This window comes from Orcinus orca, chromosome 19, assembly GCF_937001465.1.
Source record: "Orcinus orca chromosome 19, mOrcOrc1.1, whole genome shotgun sequence".
In the NCBI taxonomy this organism is placed as follows: domain Eukaryota; kingdom Metazoa; phylum Chordata; class Mammalia; order Artiodactyla; family Delphinidae; genus Orcinus; species Orcinus orca.
The window spans coordinates 11,453,306-11,478,792 of NC_064577.1; the positions used below are offsets into that span (position 1 = coordinate 11,453,306).

Consider the following 25,487-nt stretch of genomic DNA (forward strand, 5'->3'; position numbering starts at 1 on the left):
GTCTTACGTATGATGAGAGGTCCATGAATACTTAAATTCTCTTTTTCCCAGATCCAGCCTCCCAGCCCCAGCTCCCAGACCCCATGACTGTTCCTGCCCTCAGATCCTCCACTTGCCTGGCTCCTGGCAAAGTCCTGGGTCCAAAATTCAGATTTCCAACTGCACCAGCTCCTATGTCATCTGCCGAACACCCATCTGCTGGCTGAGGTCACCGCTGAGGCCACCATGAGGTGCTTCCTGGGGCTGCATCCTGTCTTCAAGGTACAACCTCTACCCTCCACCTCCCCCTTCACTCAGACCCCAGAGAAAGGAAACAGCCCAACAGTTGTTTAGGATTTTAAAAACCTAAGCCATCTGGCTGGAACGATGTAAACAAAGATGCTTCAAATTCAACAAGCATTCGTACGTTATTGTAGCAAAGAATCTTTACAGCAATTTGTGAATGGAGGAGAGGAAGTGTGACGGATGATTGCGTCAAAATCTTGAGCCTTGCGTTTTTATTTTCAATGTTAAACTCTTTTTATGTTGAGCTAATTACAGATTCACATGCAGCTTTAAGAAATAAGACAGATGGGCTTCCCTGGTGGCTCAGTGGTTGAGAGTCCGCCTGCCGATGCAGGGGACGTGGGTTCGTGCCCTGGTCTGGGAAGATCCCACATGCCGCGGAGCGGCTGGGCCCGTGAGCCATGGCCGCTGAGCCTGCGCGTCCGGAGCCTGTGCTCCGCAACGGGAGAGGCCACAGCAGTGAGAGGCCCGCGTACCGCAAAAAAAAAAAGAAAAAAAAGAAATAAGACAGAGAGGTCCCATCTGTCCTATTAAGTCAAGTTACTTAGCATTTATTCAGTACATGTTGCAGGGCAGCTCTCCAGAATTCTCTAGCAATCAGTATGAAGTAGAGTAGGAATATAATTTCTTAAACAAAAGTGTTGGTTCTGCTTCTGGAGAGTTACCATTTTGCTGGGAAGAAATGTGGTACATATGGGGGGGAAGAAAACAACCAACAACAGCAACCAGAGAACAATATTTGGAAACAGTTGAAATCAAGAGAGATCACCATAGACATTATAAGATCGCTGTAGAATGTTCCACAACAACTGAGAAATCTTTAATAAAGTAGATCAAAGGGCAAAGAGAACAGCCCAGATTATTCGTGCCTACCCAAGGAGAGAGGTGGCTAAAGTCCTGCATGAGGGTGACAGGAGTGGAAGAGAGAAATCAAAAGTCTGGTGATGGAGGAAAATCACTGCAGCATGCCTGAGTGCAAGAATGAGAAAGCTAGAACAGAGGTCTAAGCTTCTGCAACACACAGGAGCACACAGGAATGGGTACTGTTGTACTGACATAGAAATACTAACATTTTATAAAAGTGAGTCCTGTATGTATTGCTAGGTGGAAGGTAGCAAAATAAAACTTACTCTTGCCTAGAAAATATTCTCAAAATCTTGAGACTTTAGATATGGAAGAGAAGGGGGAAAAAAGGATACAAGCTGATGAACCGAAGCAACTGTCAGCAACAGTAACGGCAGGAGAAGAAGCCAGTTTGGTAACAAAGATGAGGTGCTCAGTTTTAGATACAAGGAGTTTAAAGTGTTGGTAGGATGTGCAAGTTAGTGTTCGGCAGGCGGAACAACTGAGTTGTATTTCTTTTGCCGGTCCCTACCTCCACTCCCGAACCTGGCCATGAGTAGCAGTGGTCCCTCTGGGGCCATAGTTCCATAGTTCCTACATGGTTGCAAAACGTTCCATAGTACCTCAGAGTTCCAAGATTCATTCCGTGTCGACAAACATTCAAATACCCGCTATGAATGAGCCACTTAATCTAAAGGCCAGGGCCCCCAGGACTCCATTCCCTCTGTGTTTATACACATTTCTGGTCTTTCTATCCCTTTTACTGTCTAACCTCTGGTCTCTCAGCCTCTAAGTCTTCTGATTTCCCCATATCCTTAGAGAGCCCTAGCTCAGCCATGTTGCCTCCATGTACATCTTGATATGCACTAGTCAGTGTGTTTCTGCCAATCTGGGCCAGGTAACCTGTAATAAGGCATCCCTCGGAACACAGAATAGGAGGATCAAATGCAAAGGTCAGCAGCCTGAATCCCTAAGTGGGTGCAGCTAGACTAGCACTCCTGGAACCCATGTACCATGCGGAAGCTTCCATTTTTCTCCAAGAACAAAACAAAAAGGGACATTGTAGATTCACTGCTGTTTCCACCAGGCCCATGTGCTTAAAAGGGTTAAAAAAAAAAAAAGCATAACATATAACCAAATCTAACAAGATCAAGGGCCGGTTGAGAGGAAGAATCAAAGCTAGGATTAAGAGCATATGAGCAAAACGGTGTATAAAAAGATAACTCTTAAAATGTAGAGACCAAAGGCCCAATCTGGAAATTATTGGTGTCATCTCAACGTGAAGAGCCTGCCCTGGCCTGGGGTAAGGGCTGTGGGATGGCAAGGACATGACAGATACAGAGAGTCTGAATCCTTGAAACATCTTACACATCTTATCTATGCCCCACAGCTTTCCACAAATATTTGAGGAAATTTAAATAAGGTTAACATAATACAGTTAATAAGGCAGAAACAGACACGTATGATCCATTAAAAATCATCTCCTGCCGCCAACCTTTCAGCAACCCACTCACTACCTCACCAAGCAAGAGGTGGAGTTTTAGCTTAGAACTTGCCGTGTCGGATGGGTAATAAAAGACAGTCTTGAGAAATCATAAACTCTCAGAAGTTTTGCACTGGCCACTTAGAAGTTTTTCTGGAGAAACTTTGTGAGGTACAGATTGAAACAACCTGAAGACTGACTGAGTTTCAGAAGAGGAGTGAATGAGGGACATTAAAAGACTGAGTCTGAGGTTATGAGTATTAGCATGATTGGGCTAGAGAGAAGAAAAATTGTTTAAGTTAGACTATCAGTGGGACACTTATGGGAAGCAATTAAGCAGACAATTGAAAAAGGGGTCACTGACATCCAAATTAAACTATCAAGACTGAATGTGGGGGACTTCCCTGGTGACACAGTGGTTAAGAATCTGCCTGCCAATGCAGGTGACACGGATTCCAGCCCTGGTTCGGGAAGATCCCACATGTCGGAGGAACTAAGCCCGTGCACCACAACTACTGAACCTGTGTTCTAGAGCCCGCGAGCCACAACTACTGAGCCTGTGCTCTAGAGCCTGTGCTCAGCAATAAGAGAAGCCCCCGCGATGAGAAGCCCACACACCACAACGAAGAGTAGCCCCTGCTCGCCACAACTAGAGAAAGCCCACACACAGCAACGAAGACCCAATACAGCCAAAAATAATAAATAAATAATAAAATAAAAAAAAAAAAGACTGAATGTGGGTGGGCCAAGGACTCACTTCAGTCTTCAAATCATTCCACCATAATAAACAACAAGGTCCCACTGTATACCACAGAGAACTATATTCAGTATCCTATTATAAACCATAATGAAAAAGAATATATTAAAAAAAGATATATATATGTATAACTGAAGCACTTTGCTGTACAGTGGAAATTAACACATTATAAATCAACTATACTTCAATAAAAAAAAATTCCACCCTAATCTACCAGGAGAGTCTGGTGCAACGAGTCTTCTTTTACTGGGACAATCTGCCCAGGAATCACTGCATATAAGAGGCTTACTATTGCCTCTAAATCTTTGTTAATGGTGATTCCCATTTGAACTACACACCCCTAATTTTCCCATCAATCCTCTCTTTCCCTTCTTTTTACACCAGGCTCAAAATACCTTCGGGGGGTTTCCCTGGTGGCGCAGTGGTTGAGGGTCCGCCTGCCGATGCAGGGGACACGGGTTCGTGCCCCGGTCCGGGAGGATCCCACATGCCACGGAGCGGCTGGGCCCGTGGGCCATGGCCACTGGGCCTGCGCGTCCGGAGCCTGTGCTCCGCGACGGGAGAGGCCACAACAGTGAGAGCCCCGCGTACCGCAAAAAAGAAAAAACACCTTTGGGAATCTTGGTCACATTCCTTTGATCTGACTTTGATCACTTCTTACCCCTCACTCCATCTGTACTCTTGTAGGGCTGCACTGCTGCACAACTCCAGGTGGGCACTCACATTGGATCCTCTGTGAATGGTTTCCACTGCAGTGTGTGACATGGTGGCCATCTGTAAACAGTAAGAGAAAGGATCAAGAGTTCTAATGCCAAGTCTTCTCTTTTACCTAGAAGCTCTGGTCTAGAGGTCACCATTTTGTCTCTCCCTCTTCTCCACAATATCCAAACAGCAGCTCCTGTCATTCCACTGCTGCCCCCTAGAGGGCTCTCTATTTAAACCATGAGGAATAAACTGAGGAATTAAAATGTGTGGTTTTAGTGTCTCATCTTCAGACCAGGTGGGTTATATTTTCTACTTTGTGGACTAGCTGAAATCAAAGCAACAATAACTGGGCTTCCCTGGTGGCGCAGTGGTTGAGAGTCCGCCTGCCGATGCAGGGGATGCGGGTTCGTGTCCCGGTCTGGGAAGATCCCACATACCGCGGAGCGGCTGGGCCCGCGAGCCATGGCCGCTGAGCCTGCGCATCCGGAGCCTGTGCTCCGCAACGGGAGAGGCCACAACAGTGAGAGGCCCGCATACCGCAAAAAAAAAAAAAAAAAAAAAAGCAACAATAACTACTTAAAAAGAGGACCGTTGACACTTAACTGAATAAAATGTTACAGCATGGAGAATTCCCTGGTGGTCCAGTGTTTAGGATTTGGCACTTTCACTGCAGGGGCCTGGGTTCGATCCCTGGTCAGGGAACTAAGGTCCTGCAAGCCACGACATGGCCAAGAAAACCAAACCAAAACAAACAAACAAAAGAAACAAACAAAAAAACCCCTAGATGTGTCAGGTAATGATGAGGTTCAAACAACAGGCTTTGTAAATTACCAGGGACTCCTAGAGCACTCCCTCCTGTCTATCCCTGCTGCAGAGTTACTACTTTTTTTTTTTTAAGCCTATACTGTATAAGTAGTGTTTCTTTCATTCCTTCTCATGGTTTATTCCTACTCTCTCACTTTGTGAAAAAAATAAAGCTCGCTTGAGATTTGCTTATTTTACTGGTTTATTTTTTAAATGTTTTATGTGTATTCTTGTTTCTCCACTTCCTACATTATCAATTTGTGTTATTTGCTTCCTCTCACTCTCTTCACGTTTAAAGCCTTATACTAACGTAAGATGTTAACAACAGAGGAAACTAGGTGTGGAGTATATGAAAACTCTCAGTACAACCTTCAATTTTGTACATTTTTTCTGTAAATCTCAGTACAATTTTTCTGTAAATCTAGAACCACTCTTAAAGTTTATTTTAAAGATTAAAACATTGGCAAGGGTATACAACAAGTTTTTTAAAGCAGAAGTCATGATTTTAATAATCGACGAGGTGGAATTCGAGCCAAGAGAGCAAGGTTACTTTATAAAGCTAAAGGGTACAACTGGAGAAAATCAATTACAGGAAAAAAACTGTAACAAACACAAATACATGGAGGCTAAACAGTGTGTTACTAAATTACCAAGAGATCACTGAAGAAATCAAAGAAGAAATCAAAATATACATAGAAACAAATGACAATGAAAACACGATGACCCAAAACCTATGGGAAGCAGCAAAAGCAGTTCTAAACAAAAAATCTTAAAATCTGTATGGAGACACAAAAGACCCCGAATAGCCAAAGCAGTCTTGAGGGAAAAAAATGGAGCTGGAGGAATCAGACTCCCTGACTTCAGACTATACTACAAAGCTACAGTAATCAAAACAATATGGTACTGGCACAAAAACAGAAATATAGATCAATGGAACAGGATAGAAAGCCCAGAGATAAACCCACGCACCTATGGTCAACTAATCTATGACAAAGGAGGCAAGGATATACAATGGAGAAAAGACAGTCTCTTCAATAAGTGGTGCTGGGAAAACTGGACAGCTACATGTAAAAGAATGAAATTAGAACACTCCATAACACCATACAGAAAACTAAACTCAAAATGGATTAAAGACCTAAATGTAAGACTGGATACTATAAAACTCTTAGAGGAAAACATAGGAAGAACACTCTTAGACATAAATCACAGCAAGTTTTTTTTTTTTTTTTTTTTGTGGTATGTGGGCCTCTCACCGTTGTGGCCTCTCCCACTGCAGTGCACAGGCTCTGGACGCACAGGCTCAGCGACCATTGCCCAAGGGCCCAGCCGCTGTGCGGCATGTGGGACCCCCCCAGACCGGGGCACGAACCCATGTCCCCTGCATTGGCAGGTGGACTCTCAACCACTGCGCCACCTGGGAAGCCCCAGCAAGATCTTTTTTGATCCACCTCCTAGAGTAATGGAAATGAAAACAAAAATAAACAAATGGGACCTAATGAAACTTAAAAGCTTTTGCAAAGCAAAGGAAACTACAAACAAGACAAAAAGACAACCCTCAGAATGGGAGAAAATATTTGCAAACGAATCAACGGACAAAGGATTAATCTCCAAAATATATAAACAGCTCATGCAGTTCAATATTAAAAAAACAAACAACCCAATCAAAAACTGGGCAGAAGACCTAAATAGACATTTCTCCAAAGAAGACATACAGATGGCCAAGAAGCACATGAAAAGCGCTCAACATCACTAATTATTAGAGAAATGCAAATCAAAACTACAGTGAGGTATCACCGCACACTGGTCAGAATGGGCATCATCACAAAATCTACAAACAACAAATGCTGGAGAGCGTGTAGAGAAAAGGAAACCCTCTTGTAGTGTTGGTGGGAATGTAAATTGATACAGCCAATATGCAGAACAGTATGGAAGTTCCTTAAAAAACTAAAAATCGGGGCTTCCCTGGTGTCTCAGTGGTGGAGAGTCCACCTGCCAATGCAGGGGACATGGGTTCATGCCCTGGTTCGGGAAGATCCCACATGCTGTGGAGCGGCTGGGCCCGTGAGCCATGGCTGCTGAGCCTGCGCGTCTGGAGCCTGTGCTCCGCAACGGGAGAGGCCACAACAGTGAGAGGACCGCATACCGCAAAAAAAAAACAACTAAAAATCGAATTACCAGGGCTTCCCTGGTGGCGCAGTGGTTGAGAAGCTGTCTGCTAATGCAGGAGACATGGGTTCGAGCCCTGGTCTGGGAGGATCCCACATGCTGCGGAGCAACTAGGCCTGTGAGCCACAACTACTGAGCCTGCGTGTCTGGAGCGTGTGCTCCGCAACAAGAGAGGCTGCAATAGTGAGAGGCCCGTGCACCGCGATGAAGAGTGGCCCCCACTCGCCACAACTAGAGAAAGCCTTCGCACAGAAACAAAGATCCAACACAGCAAAAAAAAGTAAAATTAAATTAAATTTTAAAAAAGATCTTAAAAAAAAAAATCGAATTACCATATGACCCAGCAATCCCACTACTGGGCATATACCCAGAGAAAACCGTAATTCAAAAAGACACATGCACCTCAATGTTCACTGCAGCACTATTTACAATAGCCAGGTCATGGAAGCAACCGAAATGTCCATCGACAGATGAATGGATAAAGAAGATGTGGCACATATATACAATGGAATATTACTCAGCCATAAAAAGGAATGAAATTGGGTCTTTTATTATTATTATTTTTTTATGCGGTACGCGGGCCTCTCACTGTTGTGGCCTCTCCCGTTGCGGGGCACAGGCTCCGGACGCGCAGGCTCAGCGGCCATGGTTCATGGGCCCGCTCCGTGAAATGTGGGATCCTCCTGGACCGGGGCACGAACCCGTGTCCCCTGCATCGGCAGGCAGACTGTCAACCACTGCGCCACCAGGGAAGCCCGAAATTGGGTCATTTGTAGAGACGTGGATGGACCTAGAGACTGTCATACAGAGTGAAGTAAGTCAGAAAGAGAAAAACAAATACCATACACTAACGCATATATATGGAATAAAAATGGTACTGATGAACCTAGTGTCAGGGCAGGAATATAGACGTAGACATGGAGAATGGACTTGAGGACACGGCAGGGAGGGGAAAGCTGGGGCAAAGTGAGAGTGGCATTGACATATATACACTACCAAATAAAATAGTTAGCTAGTGGGAAGCAGCAGCATAGCACAGGGAGATCAGCTCGGTGCTTTGTGATGACCTAGAGGGGTGGGATAGGGAGGGTGGGAGGGAGGCTCAAGAGGAAGGGGATATGGGGTTATATGTATGCATATGGCTGAGTCATTTTGTTATACAACAGAAACTAACACAGTAATGTGAAGCAATTATACTCCAATAAAGATCTATTAAAAAAAAGGGTACAATTGGCAATGAAAATGTAACGATTATGATTATCAATGTACCAAACAACATAAAAGTAACCTTCACAAAGCAGAAATTACAAAATAAGCAAGAAGAAGGAAACAGAAACGTGCTAATAAAAAAGAGGCTTTAAATTACTTGTTTCATCCAATCAAAAACAAATACTAATTTTTTTTTAAACTAAAAATAGGGAAGTTCCCTGGCGGTCTAGTGGTTAGGACTCAGCGCTTTCACTGCTGGGGCCCAGGTTCAAGCCCTGGTTGGGTAACTAAGATCCTGCAAGCTGTGCAGTGAGGCCATAAAAAAAAAAATAGTTAAAATAAAAACCCTAAAAATAGAGTTGACCTAAACAATATAATTAACAAAGCAGACCTTACTGATATATATCAAACTCTGCATCCTAAAAGCAGAGGATACTTCATCCTTTCAATTGTCCAATAATATTTATTAAAATTAATCATATTTAAGTCTTTAAGAAATATTTCAAACACCCCCAAAACAGAAATAATGCAGAAAATATCCTATAATCATATTGCAACAAATGAATTTAATAAGAAAATCAAAGAGTCCTCTCTGTCCTGGAAGTTAAAAATAAAGCTCTCTTTCATATAATTGGGTCAAAATGGAAACATAACCCAAAACAAAAGAATTAATGGAAATAATAAAAATAATAATGTAAAGAATATATACCAGAATCTATGAAATGTGGCTCAAGTAGTACTCAGAGGAATACTTAATCACCTTAAATACATATTTCAAAACAAAATGGAGAAATAAGCATCTTTTTTAAAGGATAGAAAATAATAACAAAATAAACCAAAGGAAAGCTGCAGAAAGGAACAAATGAAGAAAACCAAATTATAATAAATTAGAAAACAAGAAAAACAGAAATACTATATAAATCTAAAATACTTTTTTTAAAGGTAAATAAACTCATTAGCCCAATCAAAAATGAGGAAGTGAGAAAGTGCAAATATACAAAAGAACAAATAATGGAAGGAAATAAAGAGACTCTGAAAAGTGGTACTAGCATGTGGATTGAGGAGTAAGACCAGAGTGCAAACTGGCAGTGAGTTTACTATTTTTTTTTCCCTTCCAGTAGCCCCTAAACTGACTTCAAGGCAGCCTAAAAACTGGAAGTGTAAATCAGCATGGACAGAGAGAGCTTCAGGGGAAGCTCTCAGGTCCGGCTTAGATCGTGGGAAAGGGATCACCTGGGAATGACAACGGTAGCAGCAAGGACCTATAGGTACTCACAACTCTGAAGAAGTGGAACTTTCCTCTCCAATTAGAAGAGGTGTGGTCCCAAGAGGATGGGAAAAACCCCACGGACTTTTTTTCCTCTCTGTCCTCTTGCTGCTTGAACCCAGACGAGGGCACAATTGTAATAAATGTACAGCAAAGTGGGGTAAATTAAGCCCTAACTTTCTGGCTAGAGGACCAAAAAGGGAAATCCCAGGGAACTTGAAAGCACTGGGGTTACCACAGAGAGGGAAGATCTTAGGAAAGAAACCCCAAAATGTTGTATATGAACCCCTGGGCTCACTCCTGAACTGCACAAGTAAGGATCAGATCACAAACAGACAGGAGAACTGAACAAAGTCAACAGACTTTCAGAACTGAATTAAATGACAGGCTACCACTGGCCACTGGGTGGCACAAACGTGGGACAGATCCAAATAGCATTGCAAAGGCCTGGAAAATAGAACTGGCATTGAAACCACAACCACAGAACACTGATTGGAATTTGTGACCTGAATCCAACCAGCTCAATTGCCTGAGAAAACAAAAATACCAGCATGCTCTATAGGACTTAAACAAGATTGAGTCTCATAACATAATATTCAAAATATCCAGATTACACTCCAAAATTACTCGTACCAGGAATATCTCAACTCACATGAGAAGAGACAATAGATATCAATGTGAAGATATTGGGACAGATGTTGGGATTATTTGACAAAGACTTTGAAGGAATGATTATAAAATACTCCAACAAGTAAGGGCAAACACTGTTGAAATGAATGAAGAGATGGAAAATCTCAGGAAAATAAATAGAAAATATAAAGAAGAACCAAATGAATATTCTAGAACTGAAAATTACAATAAGTAAAATTTTTTTTTAAATTCATCAAATGAACTCAATGACAGAAAGGAACTGATGAAAGAAAGATTCAGTGAACTTGAATACAGATAATAAGGGATTTCCCTGGTGGTCCAGCGGTTGAGAATCTGCCTTCCAATGCAGGGGACGTGGGTTTGATCCCTGATCGGGGAACTAAGATCCCACATGCTGCAGGGCAACTAGGCTGAGCCTGTGCGCCACAACTAAAGAGCCTGAGTGCCACAACTACTGAGCCCACATGCTCACACAACTACTGAGCCTGCATGCCACAACTAGAGAACCTGCACGCCACAACTAGAGAGAAGCCCACACACTGCAACTAAGACCTGATGTAGCCAAAAATAAATAAATAAAATAAAAAGTATACATATATTTATAGAAACTATGCAATTTGAATAACATAGAGGAAAAGAGATTGAAAAAAGTAAACAGTGCCTCAAGGATATGTAGGACAAAACCAAAAGGTCTAACATTCATGTCATCAGAGTCAAAGAAGCACAGGAAAGAGAGTGTGGTATAGGAAAAAACTCCTTAAAAAGAAATAATGGCTTAACAAAGCTTCTCAAATTTTATAAAAGACATAGACCTATAGATTCCAAAAGCTCACCAAATTACCAACAGGATAAAAAACCAACCAAACAAAAAATCGTCACCCAGGCATATCACAAGCAGACCACTGAAAACTAAAAACAAAGAAAAAATCTTGAAAGCAGACAGAGAAAAGAAACACACTTCTATAGAGAAACAATGATCCAAATGAGTGTGGAGTTCTCATTAGAAACAATGGAGGCCAGAATAAAGTAGAATAATATTTTTTAAGTGCTGAGAGGAAAAAAAACCTGTTAACTCAGAATTCTATATCCAGCAAAAATATCCTGGAGAAATGATGATGAAATAAAGACATTCTCAGATGAAGAAAAACTAAGAGAATCCATTGCCAGCAGACCTGCTCCAAAAGAATTGCTAAAAGAAGTTATTCAAACAGAAATGATATGAGCAGGAAACTTGGGTCACTGGGAATAAAGGAAGAACAACAGAAATTTCAAATATCCTCTCCTAATGAATTATTAAATATGTTTGATGGTGGACAGCAAGTATTCTAACATTACTAATGGGTTTTAATATATGTAGACGGTGATCTAACTGGATGACCTCTGATTCCATCTGCTTCTCACTCTGAAAACAACTGCTGCTTCTCCCTCTGCTCAGCATGTCTTTTTTCTGCCATGTGGCGTCTACTTTTTTTGTAACTTCTGTTTCCTATGGCCAGCTTGGCCTCTCTGGCTTCTCTCCATCTTTGAAGGTATGGCTAACTGCCCGATTCTCTCTGGTTTCCCATACCACCACCATCACCACCACCACACACAGAGACATACTCACATCACAGTGAGCAAAATGGCCCTGCTCCTTCTGGTTTTGACAGTGGCTCCGCTCAAGTATACCTCTTAGGCTGCTAGACAGCGTATGATTTGTCTCTTTTGGGGTGAGTGGCCACCTGTGGCTGAACAGCAGTTTCATTTTGTGTAAAGCAAGAACACTCAGAGCTTTCCCTGAGCAAGGGACGTGGATGTGGAATATTTCCTTATAAGGGGATGGCAGGCATGATGATTGCCATGTGGAGTACAGCTGCACTAAACTGTTAGTCTGAGAACCATGTCAGACACTTTCACCCTTCTAGGCCTTTATTTGGTCTGTTCCTTCCTTCTGGAATGTCTTTTCCTCTTCTCTGCCTAGAAAACTGTAAAACCCAGCACAAGGACTGAGTAAGTCACTCCCTCTCCCCCCGAGTCCTTATTGCCCTTACATCCAACTTCTATTCAAGCGTTAATATGCTGTTTGACACTGTTTGTGCATGCATTTGTCTCCCCAACCAGACAGTAAGTTCCGAAGGGAGGGATTCAGGAGCTATTCATTGCTGTATTCTCATTACCAAACATGTTCGTTCATACATTCAGTTATTCATTCAACAAATATTAATTAAATGTCCACTGTGTATCAGTCACTGTACCAGGCACTGGGATGCAAATGTGAACAAGGCAGATAGAGTCCCCTTGGAGATTAGTGTGTGTTGCAGTGTGGCACATAGTAAATGTTCAAGAACTTATTTTGAATTGGATTGCACTTGCTTATAGTCACTCTACCAAGGATTCTTTTGACCTTTCTCAGACATCAAAGCTTTACATATGCAAAGCAGTGGACAGTGAAGTGGGCCATGAGGTACTCTTCTACAACTCCAAGAGGTGCTTCAAACTTGATTTGCCAAAAGCCAAGTTTATTGTATTTCCCAATCCTTCCACTCCTTATGTGTCCCGCATCTCAGTAAATGATACCATCATACACCTACTTGCCTCAGCCAGGAACCAGGAAGTCTTACTGGATCAGCCTCTCTTGCCTTCTCTCCCCCTTTTCCACACTCTCTCTCACATCCTTCTCTCCATTCTCTCCCTACCATCACCAGTGGAATAAGTCTTGACAATTCCACTTCCTTAGCATCTCTTTCACCCTCCCCTACCTCCATTCCTGCTAACCCCGCCTTGTTGCTGGCCCTTATCATCTCTCACCAGCACTCCAAAGAACTCTTCTCATGAGTCTCCTGTTTCCTTTCCAACCACATCACTTATCTCTTCCTGATCCCAACCTCATGAATTTCCCTGAAATTACACCAGCTCCCTGGAACTCTTGTTGCCTATTTGCCCAGAGTGCCTCCCCTCTCCCCAGCTCACCTCTGTTCCCACCAACCTGGCAGATGCCTACTCAGATTTCAAGGCTCAGTTCAAGTTGTTCCCCTGAGAAGTCTTTTCTGTCTCCACAAGGTGAACTGACCCATCCCTGCTTTGTGCTCCACACCCTGTATAGAATTCATTCTTATAGTAACATACGGTTGCATTTTTTAAAATCATTTTGTTTCCCCCACCAGACTAGGAACTCCTTGAGGACAAAAATCTCTGTATTCTTGGTGCCTGGTATATAATAGGTGCTCAACAAACATTTTGTGAATGAATTCAGTAAACAAAATACTTTCCTATCTTTACCCTTCCTTTTCTGTGAAACAAGTAACCAGGCCTTCTAGAAGGTGCTTCTTTGAGTCTCTGTAAGAGTTAAATTAAATAATTCATTGGCTGCCTGCCACAGTAGAGCTGAGAGAGCCAACTTCACCTAATTCTCCCTAGCCCGAGGCCCGTCACACAACCGCCTCATGACCACATCTTGATAGGGCCTCTATTCCTGGGCCCTACCAAAGACAGGTGGGAGCACGATCTTCACTCAATCTCATGTTTATATCCTTCATTCCCAAACACCCATTTCTGCCCCTCCTTCAACCTCTTCTCTTTGTCCTCTGCCACAATTTTATTCCTCAACTTTTCCCATAATATCCGTCTTCTTTATCCCCCAAACTTTATCTCCTTTGTCTCCACACCATCGACATTCTATCCCCAAGCATAATCGTTTCATAAAAGCTACGGAACATCTGTGATGCCCAGGCCCTGTGCCAGGCACTGAAGGTAAACAGAGGAATGAAGTATAGTCGCTATACATGGGAAACTCAAAGAGGCCAAACAAGTCTCTAACGAGATAATACAGAAAGACCAATCTAGTCTCTCAATGATCAGTGTCCTTAGGTTCTGGAAGGGATGGTACCACCGACAGTGGAGATGGTCAGAAAATTCTTCTTGGAGGAGACAAGGCTTGACTTGGTTTTGAACTAGGGTTCTTGGACAAGTTCAGAAAAATGGAATCAGAATTTAAGCTGAGTTAGCAGTTTGAACAAAGATCCAGGAGTCAACAGGTAAAAGGTGTTTTCAGAGAACAGTGATTAAATTATTTGGGCTGGAATGGAAAGGAGGTATAGAAGAGTCATGGTGATGAGATTAGAAAGATAATTTGGTGCTAGACTGTGAGAGGTATCATCACCAGGTTGAGGAATTGGGACAGTGGCAGCTAAGCAAGAAGGTGAGGAATTCTATGTTGAGGAGGAATAGAAGATTAAGATGTAAATAGTGTTTTATAGGTTGGTGTGACAGTTATGAGGACATGGATAAGGGCAGGGAGGGATCTGTGGCAGGATGACTGTCATGGTGTAGGTGGTGAAAAGAGGGAATGAAAAGATGATATGGGGACTTCCCTGGTGGCACAGTGGTTAAGAATCCGCCTGCCAATGCAGGGGACATGGGTTCGAGCCCTGGTCAGGGAAGATCCCACATGCTGCGGAGCAACTAAGCCCGTGCGCCACAACTACTGAGCCTGCTCTTCAGAGCCCGCGAGTCACAACCACTGAAGCCCGTGTGCCACAACTACTGAAGCCTGTGCGCCTACAGCCCGTGCTCCGCAACAAGAGAAGCCACCGCAATGAGAAGCCCTCGGCAACTAGAGAAAGCCCGTGCACAGCGATGGAAAACCCAACACAGCCAATAAATAAATAAATAAATAAATAAATAAATAAAATCTATTTAAAAAAAAGATGATATGAGGAGAAAGATATTGAGAGAAGAAACAATTGGAACAAAGCCAGGGTTCTGAGCACATGAATTTAGGGGAATATAAATGACAAAAACAGGAAATCTGGAAGAAGGAGCCCTTTTGAGACAAATGGCTGACCTTGGTTGTAGACAAGGTCCAAGTGAGAGGGGTGGGTAAGAGATCAAGGAAGAGATGTCCAGCAGGTTGTAGGAGATTCAGACTCGAAACTCTTGAGATAAGTCAGGTATTGAAGAGGAAACTGGGGAAGTCATCTGCTTGGAAGTGATCTTCAAGAGCAAAGAATGTAGAAGGAAGAGCGGGTAGCCAAGGACTGAGCCTTGAGGTTTATTTCCTGTTAGGGGTGAGGAAGAAAAAACAAGAAAGCTAATGTGGGGGTTAGGAAGAGAATTAGCACAGGGCCTAAGAAGGCAATGGTAGGGAAGGATTCTAGGTTTAGGGAGGTAACTGTTGTTTGCTGTGAATTTAAGTTTGTACTATATGTGTTATATATGCATTGGGAAAAGTGTGAAAGGACATACACCAAATTATTAGGATCAGTCACCTCTCCAAAGTGAAAAAGAGTTGAGGGCTTTCCCTTCTGTTATGCATGAATTTCTACAATTAGTTGACATTACTTTTATAATTACCATTCACTCCCACTCTAGCCAAAGAATAGTGAGAAAACCACTTTTCTCTCCCACATCTTTCTATCTCTCTTTCCAGCCATCCCTCTTAGCTTCTTCTCAGCCAGTGTCCTCACCTCTCCCCCAGCACACCCCTAAAATCCCCACTCCAGCCTTTAAGCTCTCCGCTCTGATTTCCTCAAAGTGTTGATCACCTATTCTTTGCAGGGGGAGGGTAAACTGTCCCAGGTGGTAACATAAAAAGAGAGCTTGTTTCTGCCTCTGAAGTTTTGTTTATGGTGGTTCCCATGACAGTTCCTTCCCACCTAGCTATTGTTTCTATCTTTAATGACACCTTCTACAGGAAGCACTCCAAGATTACAACTATCTGGCTTTGACTGAAGCTTTACTCTTATCTTCCATATCTTGATACTTACTAGGCAAAACAGTAACAATCATACAGTGATATCTTACCTGTGGATGATGTAAGTGATTTACAAAGCACTCTCACTTGCATTATTTCATTTGAGCCTCACCTGGGAGGTAAGCATGACATGTTTTTCCCATGGAACAAACAAAGAAACTAAGGCTCAGATGACTACAGGCTACAGAGCCTGTAAATGATAGAATGGGAACTAAAATGCAGAATTTCTGACTCACAGTTTAGTGCTTTTTATATAACATCTCATTGTTTATATAGTGTGACTCCTTTAATATTGTCATGTCTTCTTTGGATACGCACCTTCATCTTCTTACTCAAGTTGCAAAAACTAATAATAATAAGTGACATTACCTCAGGATGAGGACATCTTCTCATTTGACTGAAGCTTTATTTTCAGACTGAAGCAATACCATTTTTATTATAACTTTAGGTCATCTTTAATGTCTTGCTATTTTTACATACCACACCCCCATGTGTAATGACTAGATTCTAACACTTGTTCCTATTACAGTATCTATTAAATTCACTCTTCCATCCTCACTACTAAACCCACCTCTTCTTTCTTTGAAAGAAGGGTTTATTCAAAGGTGGGTTTATTATATTTCTAAGAGGATAACTATTTTCTCAGATTTGTATAATAGAAAGAATCACAAAGAAAATAACAAGTAAAAAGCTGAAAACTTGGTAACTACTATGGGACTTGCCCTCCTGACATTAAAAAAAAACCCCGGAATTTATGCAAAAACAAACATTTTCAAACACAGAAAAACAGGTAGTACGGGACTGTGAAGGGAAACTAATGAGATGAAAGCTACAATTGCCCAGGCTTTCTGCCTGCAGGAAGTTTCTGGACTGCAACATAGGAGGGGAATCTCAAAAGAGCTTCACTGAACTCAGGAAACAGAGATCAGAGTTCAGGGAGGTCGAGGGGGCAGAACGCCAGAGAGGAGGAATATACACAGAGAAAGAGCTTCAGAAACCTGCACGGGGGTCTCCTTGAGTGTCGGGCTCAAAACCAATCTGACCAAGGGTGCAATTCCACGAGGCTAGGTAAACAATTGCCAGAAAGAGGACAATTACTTGCGGATTTGTAAGTCAACATTTCTGCCCAAAATGGAGTTGCTTATGCTAAGTTCCATGTCAAACCGAGACTTGATCATAGTTTCGGCTTCCTCAGAAATGGAATTAATGCAGTCAATGTAAGACCACTTGATCAGCATTAGTTAGATAACCTGCCTGATAGACCCCTGCCATCCCTTAAAGGAAAGTAACTGCAATAACCAACCCGATTTTTCGCCTAGTCTAGTTTCCTTGTTCCCACTCCTTTCTGCCTACAAACATCCTTCATTTTGTACAGCTCTTCAGAGCGCCTTTCTTTCTGCTAGATTGGATGCTACCTGATTTGAATAGATTTTTGCCCAAATAAACTTTAAAAATTTTAATATGTACCAGTTTATCTTTTCACACAACAAAATCAAGCATCCAACAGCATAAAATTCACAATATCTGGAATCCAGTCAAAAATTACTAGCAATGCATGGGACTTCCCTGGTGGTCCAGTGGGTAAGACTCCGCGCTACCAATGTAGGGGACCCGGGTTTGATCCCTGGTCAGGGAACTAGATCCTGCATGCTGCAACTAAGAAACCACATGCTGCAACTAAGAAGTCCGCATGCCACAACAAAGTTCCTGCGTGCCACAACTAAGACCTGGTGCAGCCTAAATAAATAAATAAGTAAATATTTAAAGAAAAAAAGTAAGAGACAAACTAATAATAACTAGGCAAAACACTTGGACAGGCAATTCACAAAAGAAGAGATCCAGGGACTTCCCTGGTGGCACAGTGGTTAAGAATCCGCCTACCAATGCGGGGGACACGGGTTCGATCCCTAGTCCAGGAAGATCCCACATGCCGCAGAGCAACTAAGCCCGTGCACCACAACTACTGAGCGTGCACTCTAGAGACTGTGAGCCACAACTACTGAGCCTGTGCATCACAACTACTGAAACTCATGTGTCCTAGAGCCCACAAGCCACAACTACTGAGCCCACATGCTCTAGGGCCCGTGTGCTGCAACAAGAGTAGCCACCGAAAAGAGAAGCCCGCGCACTGCAACAAAGAGTAGCCCCCGCTCGCTACAACTAGAGAAAGCTCACATGCAGCAACGAAGACCCAACGCAGCCAAAAATAAATAATTAAAAAACGAAGAGATCCAAATAGTAATAAGTATATTTTTAAATTCCCAACCTCATTAATAATCAGAGAAATACAACTTAAAACTTCAATGAGATACAACTACATGCTTCTGGAATAGCTAAAATAAAAACACTCATAACACCAACGATTACTGAGGATGTGGAACAATTCCCATTCACTGCTCATGAGAACTTAAATTCCTAGAGCCACTTTGGAAAATCACTGGCATTTTCTAAATAAAGTTGAATTTGCTCATATCCTACAAACTAGCGATTCCAATTCTAGGTACACACCCATGAGAAACTCTTGCCCATACACACCACATACATGAAAAAGATGACATTATTCTTTCTTTTCTTTTAAATTAATTTATTTTTTATTTATTTATTTTTGGCTGCCTTGGGTCTTCGTTGCTGCGCACGGGCTTTCTCTAGTTGCGGCAAGCGGGGGCTACTCTTCTTTGCGGTGCATGTGCTTCTCATCGTGGTGGCTTCTCTTGCTGCGGAGCACGGACTCTAGGTGCGCAGGCTTCAGTAGTTGTGGCACGCTGGCTCTAGAGTGCAGGCTCAGTAGTTGTGGCACACGGGCTTAGCTGCTCCACAGCATGTGGGATCTTCCCGGACCAGGGATCGAACCTGTGTCCACTGCATTGGCAGGTGGATTCTTAACCACTGTGCCACCAGGGAAGTCCAAGATGACGTTATTCTTAACAGCTATTAATAGGTAACCATCCATTGTCCATCAACAGTGAAATAGATATATTAATTGTGGTATATTCATATAAAAGACACTGCAAAGCAATAAAAATGAATGAACTATAGCTATATGCAGCAACATGAATTAATATTACAAATACTGAGCTAAGAAAGCAAGATAAAAATAATTTAGTATGATTCCATTTATATAAAGTTCAAAAACAGTCAGAACTAAATAATGCATATCTACATGGAAAAGCTATAAAGATAGGCAAGGAAATGGTTATCACAAGATTAGAAGAGTGGTTATTTCTGGGAGAGGTTTTCTTTGGGGGGAGGGTGGTATAGATAATAGGATACTGGCAATATTATAATTCTTGACTGGGTTATGGTGACCTGGTGCTTTTTTTTTAAATTAATTTGTTTATTTTTGGCTGCGTTGGGTCTTCGTTGCTGTGCGCGGACTTTCTCTAGTTGCAGTGAGGGGGGACTACTCTTCGTTGCTGTGCGCAGACTTCTCATCGTGGTGGCTTCTCTTGTTGTGGAGCATGGGCTCTAGGTACGCAGGCTTCAGTAGTTGTGGCACGCAGGCTCAGTAGTTGTGGCTTGCGGGCTCTAGGGCACAGGCTCAGTAGTTGTGGCCCACGGGCTTTCTTGCTCTGCAGCATGTGGGATCTTCCCGGACCAGGGCTCAAACCCTTGTCCCCTGTATTGGCAGGCGGATTCCCAACCACTGTGCCACCAGGGAAGTCCCCCCCTGGTGCTTTTTAATTGCTTTAATTTTCTTCTTTAAATTTCACATGTGCTCTTTTGGATTTTTTAAAAATATTTATTTATTTATTTATTTATTTTGGCTGCACGGGTCTTAGTTGCGGCACGCAAGATCTTTGTTGCGGCATGCGGGCTTCTTAGTTGCAGCATGCATGTGGGACCTAGTTTCCTGACCAGGGATCAAACCGGGCCCCCTGCATTGGGAGCATAGAGTCTTACCCACTGGACCACCAGGGAAGTCCCTCTTTTGGATGTTTATACAGTCCATACTAAAATAGTTTAAGAAAAGAAAAAGTCATGACATATTTAAGGATCACCAACATAAGTTAAATCATTGAGGAACTTAAAGCTCACAAGAAAGATTTAAAAGAATACCCAGAAATTGGTTGTCCAACCAGAAAAATATGTAATCAAAAAGAACAAAAGTGGGCTTCCCTGGTGGCGCAGTGGTTGAGAGTCTGCCTGCCGATGCAGGGGACACGGGTTCGTGCCCCGGTCAGGGAAGATCCCACATGCCGCGGAGCGGCTGGGCCCGTGAGCCATGGCCGCTGAGCCTGCGCGTCCGGAGCCTGTGCTCCGCAACAGGAGAGACCACAACAGTGAGAGGCTCGCGTAACGCAAAAAAAAAAAAAAAAAAAAGAACAAAAGTAAGAGAGAGAGACACACAGAATGGTAGGAAATGTTAAGGCCTTGGCAAAATCAATTCATACTCTACTGGTTAGAAATACAAACAAGGAACCGTGTGTATCAAGTTAGATCAAGGTCAGAGACAGGACAGACCAGTGGCTCTTAGCCTTTTAGGGACACCCATTTCTGAAGAATCTGATGAAAGTTAAGAACGCTTTCTCCAGAAAAATCACATTTATGGAAATTTATTTGCAATTTCAAGGGATTCACAGACACACTAAAACTCAACCACGAACAGAGGGTGTTTGGACCCCAGGTTAAAAACCTTTGCTGTAAAGGATTAATCTCCAAAATTTACAAGCAGCTCATGCAGCTCAATATCAAAAAAAACAAAAAACCCAATCCAAAAATGGGCAGAAGACCTAAACAGACATTTCTCGAAAGAAGATATACAGATTGCGAACAAACACATGAAAGAATGCTCAACATCATTAATCATTAGAGAAATGCAAATCAAAACTACAATGAGATATCACCTCACACCGGTCAGAATGGCCATCAAAAAATCTACAAACAATAAATGCTGGAGAGGGTGTGGAGAAAAGGGAACCCTCTTGCACTGCTGGTGGGAATGTAAATTGATACAGCCACTATGGAGAACAGTATGGAGGTGCCTTAAAAAACTAAAAATAGAACTACCATATGACCCAGCAATCCCACTACTGGGCATATTCCCTGAGAAAACCATAATTCAAAAAGAGTCATGTACCAAAATGTTCATTGCAGCTCTATTTACAATAGCCAGGACATGGAAGCAACCTAAGTGTCCATCAACAGATGAACGGATAAAGAAGATGTGGCACATATATACAATAGAATATTACTCAGCCATAAAAAGAAACGAAATTGAGTTATTTGTAGTGAGGTGAATGGACCTAGAGTCTGTCATACAGAGTGAAGTAAGTCAGAAAAAGAAAAACAAATACCGTATGCTAACACATATATATGGAATCTAAAAAAAATGGTCATGAAGAACCTAGGGGCAAGAAGGGAATAAAGACACAGACCTACTAGAGAACGGACTTGAGGATATGGGGAGGGGGAAGCGTAAGCTGTGACAAAGTGAGAGGGAGGCATGGACATATATTCACTACCAAACGTAAAATAGATAGCTAGTGGGAAGCAGCCACATAGCACAGGGAGATCAGCTCGGTGCTTTGTGACCACCTAGAGAGGTGGGATAGGGAGGGTGGGAGGGAGGGAGATGCAAGAGGGAAGAGATATGGGGACATATGTATATGTATAACTGATTCACTTTGTTATAAAGCAGAAACTAACACACCATTGTAAAGCAATTATACTCCAATAAAGATGTTTAAAAAATAAATTAAATAAATAAATAAAATGATATCATGGAGATAAGTTAAAAAAAAAAAAACCGTTGCTGTAGAATCTAAGTTTAAAGTCCCCATTCTAAGGGAAGACTTCACAAGAACATGGGCCTGGAAACCAACAGTTTCTCTCAGGCCCACAGTGGTAATATAGCAGCCTCCTGGGCCACAGGAGGGCCCTCCGTGAGGGACAGTCACCCAAAACCAGTCTTCTGAAACCAGAAATAGGATAGAAAAGACTAGGGACTACCTCAGAAACCTTCCTGTAAGTGATGGACTGACAGGTACTCACACACCATTTTCGGGAAACTTGGTAGTAAAGAAATTCTGCTTGTGAATTTGGAAAGAATGAAATCCTTTGGTCAGACCCTGAGGATGGCTGCCAAGCCATTCAGTAGCTCATCAATGAAATCCAAGGGGCTGTCAAGCCCTGCTGATTTCGAAGGGCACCGATTGTGTCACTTTGGTTTGCACTGTCCTTAAAGAGAAGAAGTGATGGTGAGCTCAGTGTGAACAGTTCCTAAGTCATGCTTTAAGGATGCCAAAAGTAATACGGACATTTTTTAGAGATACTGTATTGAAAACAACAGCAACTGTGGTGTGGAAATGGCAGAGTAAAAGATACAGGTATATAAAACCTGTAATTTACAGCCTTATGATTTAAAGCAAAATATATCACTCATGGACTTTTGATGGATACTAATTTACACTTGGTTATAGGCTACTGGCTTATTGGTTATATTGAACTTATTACCACAAGTTCATTGGAACAGGAGCCCAGCTACCGTGAAGCCCTGGAACTTTGTGAGCTCTTAAGAATTTCTGTTCAAAAAACAGATTCCTACTTTCCATTCAATGTGGAAATCTACAGATTTAATGCAATCCCTATCAAACTACCCATGACATTTTTCACAGAACTAGAACAAATAATTCTAACATTTATATGGAACCACAAAAGGCCCAGAATTGCCAAAGCAAATCCTGAGGGAAAAGAACAAAGCTGGAAGCATAGCCTTTCAGACTTCAGACAAAACTACAAAGCCACACTAATAAAAACAGTGTGCTGGGCTTCCCTGGTGGCGCAGTGGTTGAGAGTCCGCCTGCCGATGCAAGGGATGCGGGTTCATGCCCCAGTCCGGGAAGATCCCACATGCCGCGGAGCGGCTGGGCCCGTGAGCCATGGCCGCTGAGCCTGTGCGTCCGGAGCCCGTGCTCCGCAACGGGAGAGGCCACAGCAGTGAGAGGCCCGCGTACCGCAAAAAAAACCCCGAAAAAACCCCAAAAAACCCAGTGTGCTATTGGCACAAACACAGACATATAGGTCAATGGAACAGAATAGAGAACCCAGAAATAAACTCAAACATCTATGGTCAATTAATCTCTGACAAAGAAGTTAAGAATATACAATGGAGAAAAGACAGTTTCTTCAACAAGTGGTGTTGGGAAAGCTGGAGAGCCACGTGTAAATCAATGAAATTAGAACACCCCCCTACACCATATACAAAAATAAACTCAAAATGGTTTATTTTGACCTAAATATAAGACATGACACCACAAAACTTCTAAAAGAGAACACAGACAAGACATTCTTGGATATAACTCATAGCAATATTTTCTTAGATCAGTCTCCTAAGGCAGAAGTAAAACCAAAAATGAACAAATGGGATTGAAGCAAACTTAAAAGCTTTTGCACAGCAAAGGAAATCATCAACAAAATGAAAAGACAACCTACAGAATGGGAGAAAAATATTTGCAAATCATGTGACCAACAAGGGGTTAATATCCAAAATATACAAACAGCTCATACAACTCAATACCAAAAAAACGAATAACCCAATCGAAAAGTGGGCAGAGGACCTAAACAGACATTTTTCCAAGGAAGAACTACAGATGGCCAACAGGCACATGAAAAGATGCTCAACATTGCTAATTATTAAAGGAATGCAAATCAAAACCACAATGAGGTATCGCCTCACACCGGTCAGAATGGCTATCTTTAAAAAGTCTACAAATAATAAATGCCGGAGAAGGTGTGGACAAAAGGAACCCTCCTACACCGTTGGTGGGAATGCAAATTGGCGTAGCCACTATGGAAAAAAGTATAGAAGTTCCTTAAAAAACTAAAAGTAGAGCTACCATATGATCCAGCAATCCTACTCCTGGGTATATACCCAGAAAAAACAAAATCTCTAATTCAAAAATATAGATGTGGGCTTCCCTAGTGGCGCAGTGGTTGAGAATCCGCCTGCCAGTGCAGGGGACATGGGTTTGAGCCCTGGTCCGAGAAGATCCCACATGCTGCAGAGAAACTAAGCCCATGTGCCACGGCTACTGAGCCCACGAGCCACAACTACTGAGCCCACAAGCCACAACTGCTGAAGCCCGTGCGCCTAGAGCCCGTACTCCACAACAAGAGAAGCCATCGCAATGAGAGGCCCGCGCACCGCAACGAGGAGTAGCCCCTGCTCGAGGGAACTAGAGAAAGTCTGCAGGCAGCAACGAAGACCCAACGCAGCCAAAAATACATAAATAAATATATAAAACTTCTAAAAAAAAACCAAACAAACAAAAATATAGATGCAACCCAATGTTCATAGCAGCTCTATTTACAATAGCCAAGACATGGAAACAACCCAAGTGCCCAAAGACAGATGATGGGCTTAAGAAGATGTAGTATATATATACAATGCAATACTATTCAGCCATAGAGAGGAATGAAATATTGCCATTTGCAGGAACATGGATGGACCTAGAGAATATTTTACTTAGTGAAATAAGTCAGAAAGAGAAAGACAAATACTATATGATATCACTCATATGTGGAATCTAAAAAATAATACAAATGAATCCCTATACACAACAGAAACAGACCTATGAATATAGAAAACAAACTGATGGTTACCAAAGGGGAGAGGGAGGGAAGGAGGGACAAATTAGGAGCATGGGATTAACAGATACAGACTATTATACATAAAACAGATAAGCAACAGGGATTTACTGTATAGCATAGGGAATTATATTCAATATTTTGTAATATTCTATAATGGAATAGAACCCTTAAAAATAGATACAGATATAGATATATCTGAGTCACTTTGCTGTACACCTAAAACTAACACAATATTGTAAATCAACTATACTTCAATTTTAAAAAAAAGTTGAACTCATAGAAACAAAGAATAGAATGGTGTTTGCTAGGGGCTGGGGGTTGCAACAAAAGGGGAGAGGTTAGTAAAAGGGTGCACACTTTCAGTTATATGGTGAATAAGGTCTGAAGATCTAATATATAACATGGTGACTATAGTTGATAACGCTGCACTGTATAATTGAAATTTACTAAGAGAATAGAACTTAAGTATTTGCACCAAAATAAATAAATAAATGGTAAATATGTGAGACGATGGAAGTGTTAACTCAATTGTGGGAATCACTTCACAATGTACATGCATAGTCAAATCATCACAGTGTACACTTTAAATCTATTACAACTTTATTTATCAATTATACTTCAGTAAAGCTGAAAAAAATATTTGGGAGCCAAAGTACTCTTATGGGGGTTAGCCACTTCCGTATCCTCTGATATATCTTATTGAGCACAACATCCTCTCATTTGTTTACCAAATATGGCATGCTAGATTTTTTTCTTCATGCCAAAAACAATCCATGTCTGTTGTAGAAAACATAAGTAATGTGGATAAACAAAAAAGAAGAAAAATAATATGAAAATCTCCCAAAATTCTACCACCCAGAGATGTTACCTTTTTGTACATTTCCTTTCTATGTAACCAGGGAGGAGACCTACAGTGCGTACTCCTCCTTCTAAAGGAATTTCCCCTCTTATAGCCCCTGTTGCTAATGCTGCCTTAGTTTATACCATGTAACCCCAT

General features: G+C 42.0%; 1 long non-coding RNA gene across 2 annotated transcripts in view; it reads right to left on the bottom strand.

Annotated features, from left to right (window-relative positions):
• The window catches only part of LOC125962051 (uncharacterized), a 49,840-nt gene that overhangs the window by 8,049 nt on the left and 16,304 nt on the right, over positions 1 to 25,487 (bottom strand). For both annotated transcript variants that reach the window (XR_007473367.1, XR_007473366.1), the window contains exon 2: positions 113 to 4,142. This is a non-coding gene — a long non-coding RNA (uncharacterized LOC125962051). The remainder of the gene's footprint in view (positions 1 to 112; positions 4,143 to 25,487) is intronic.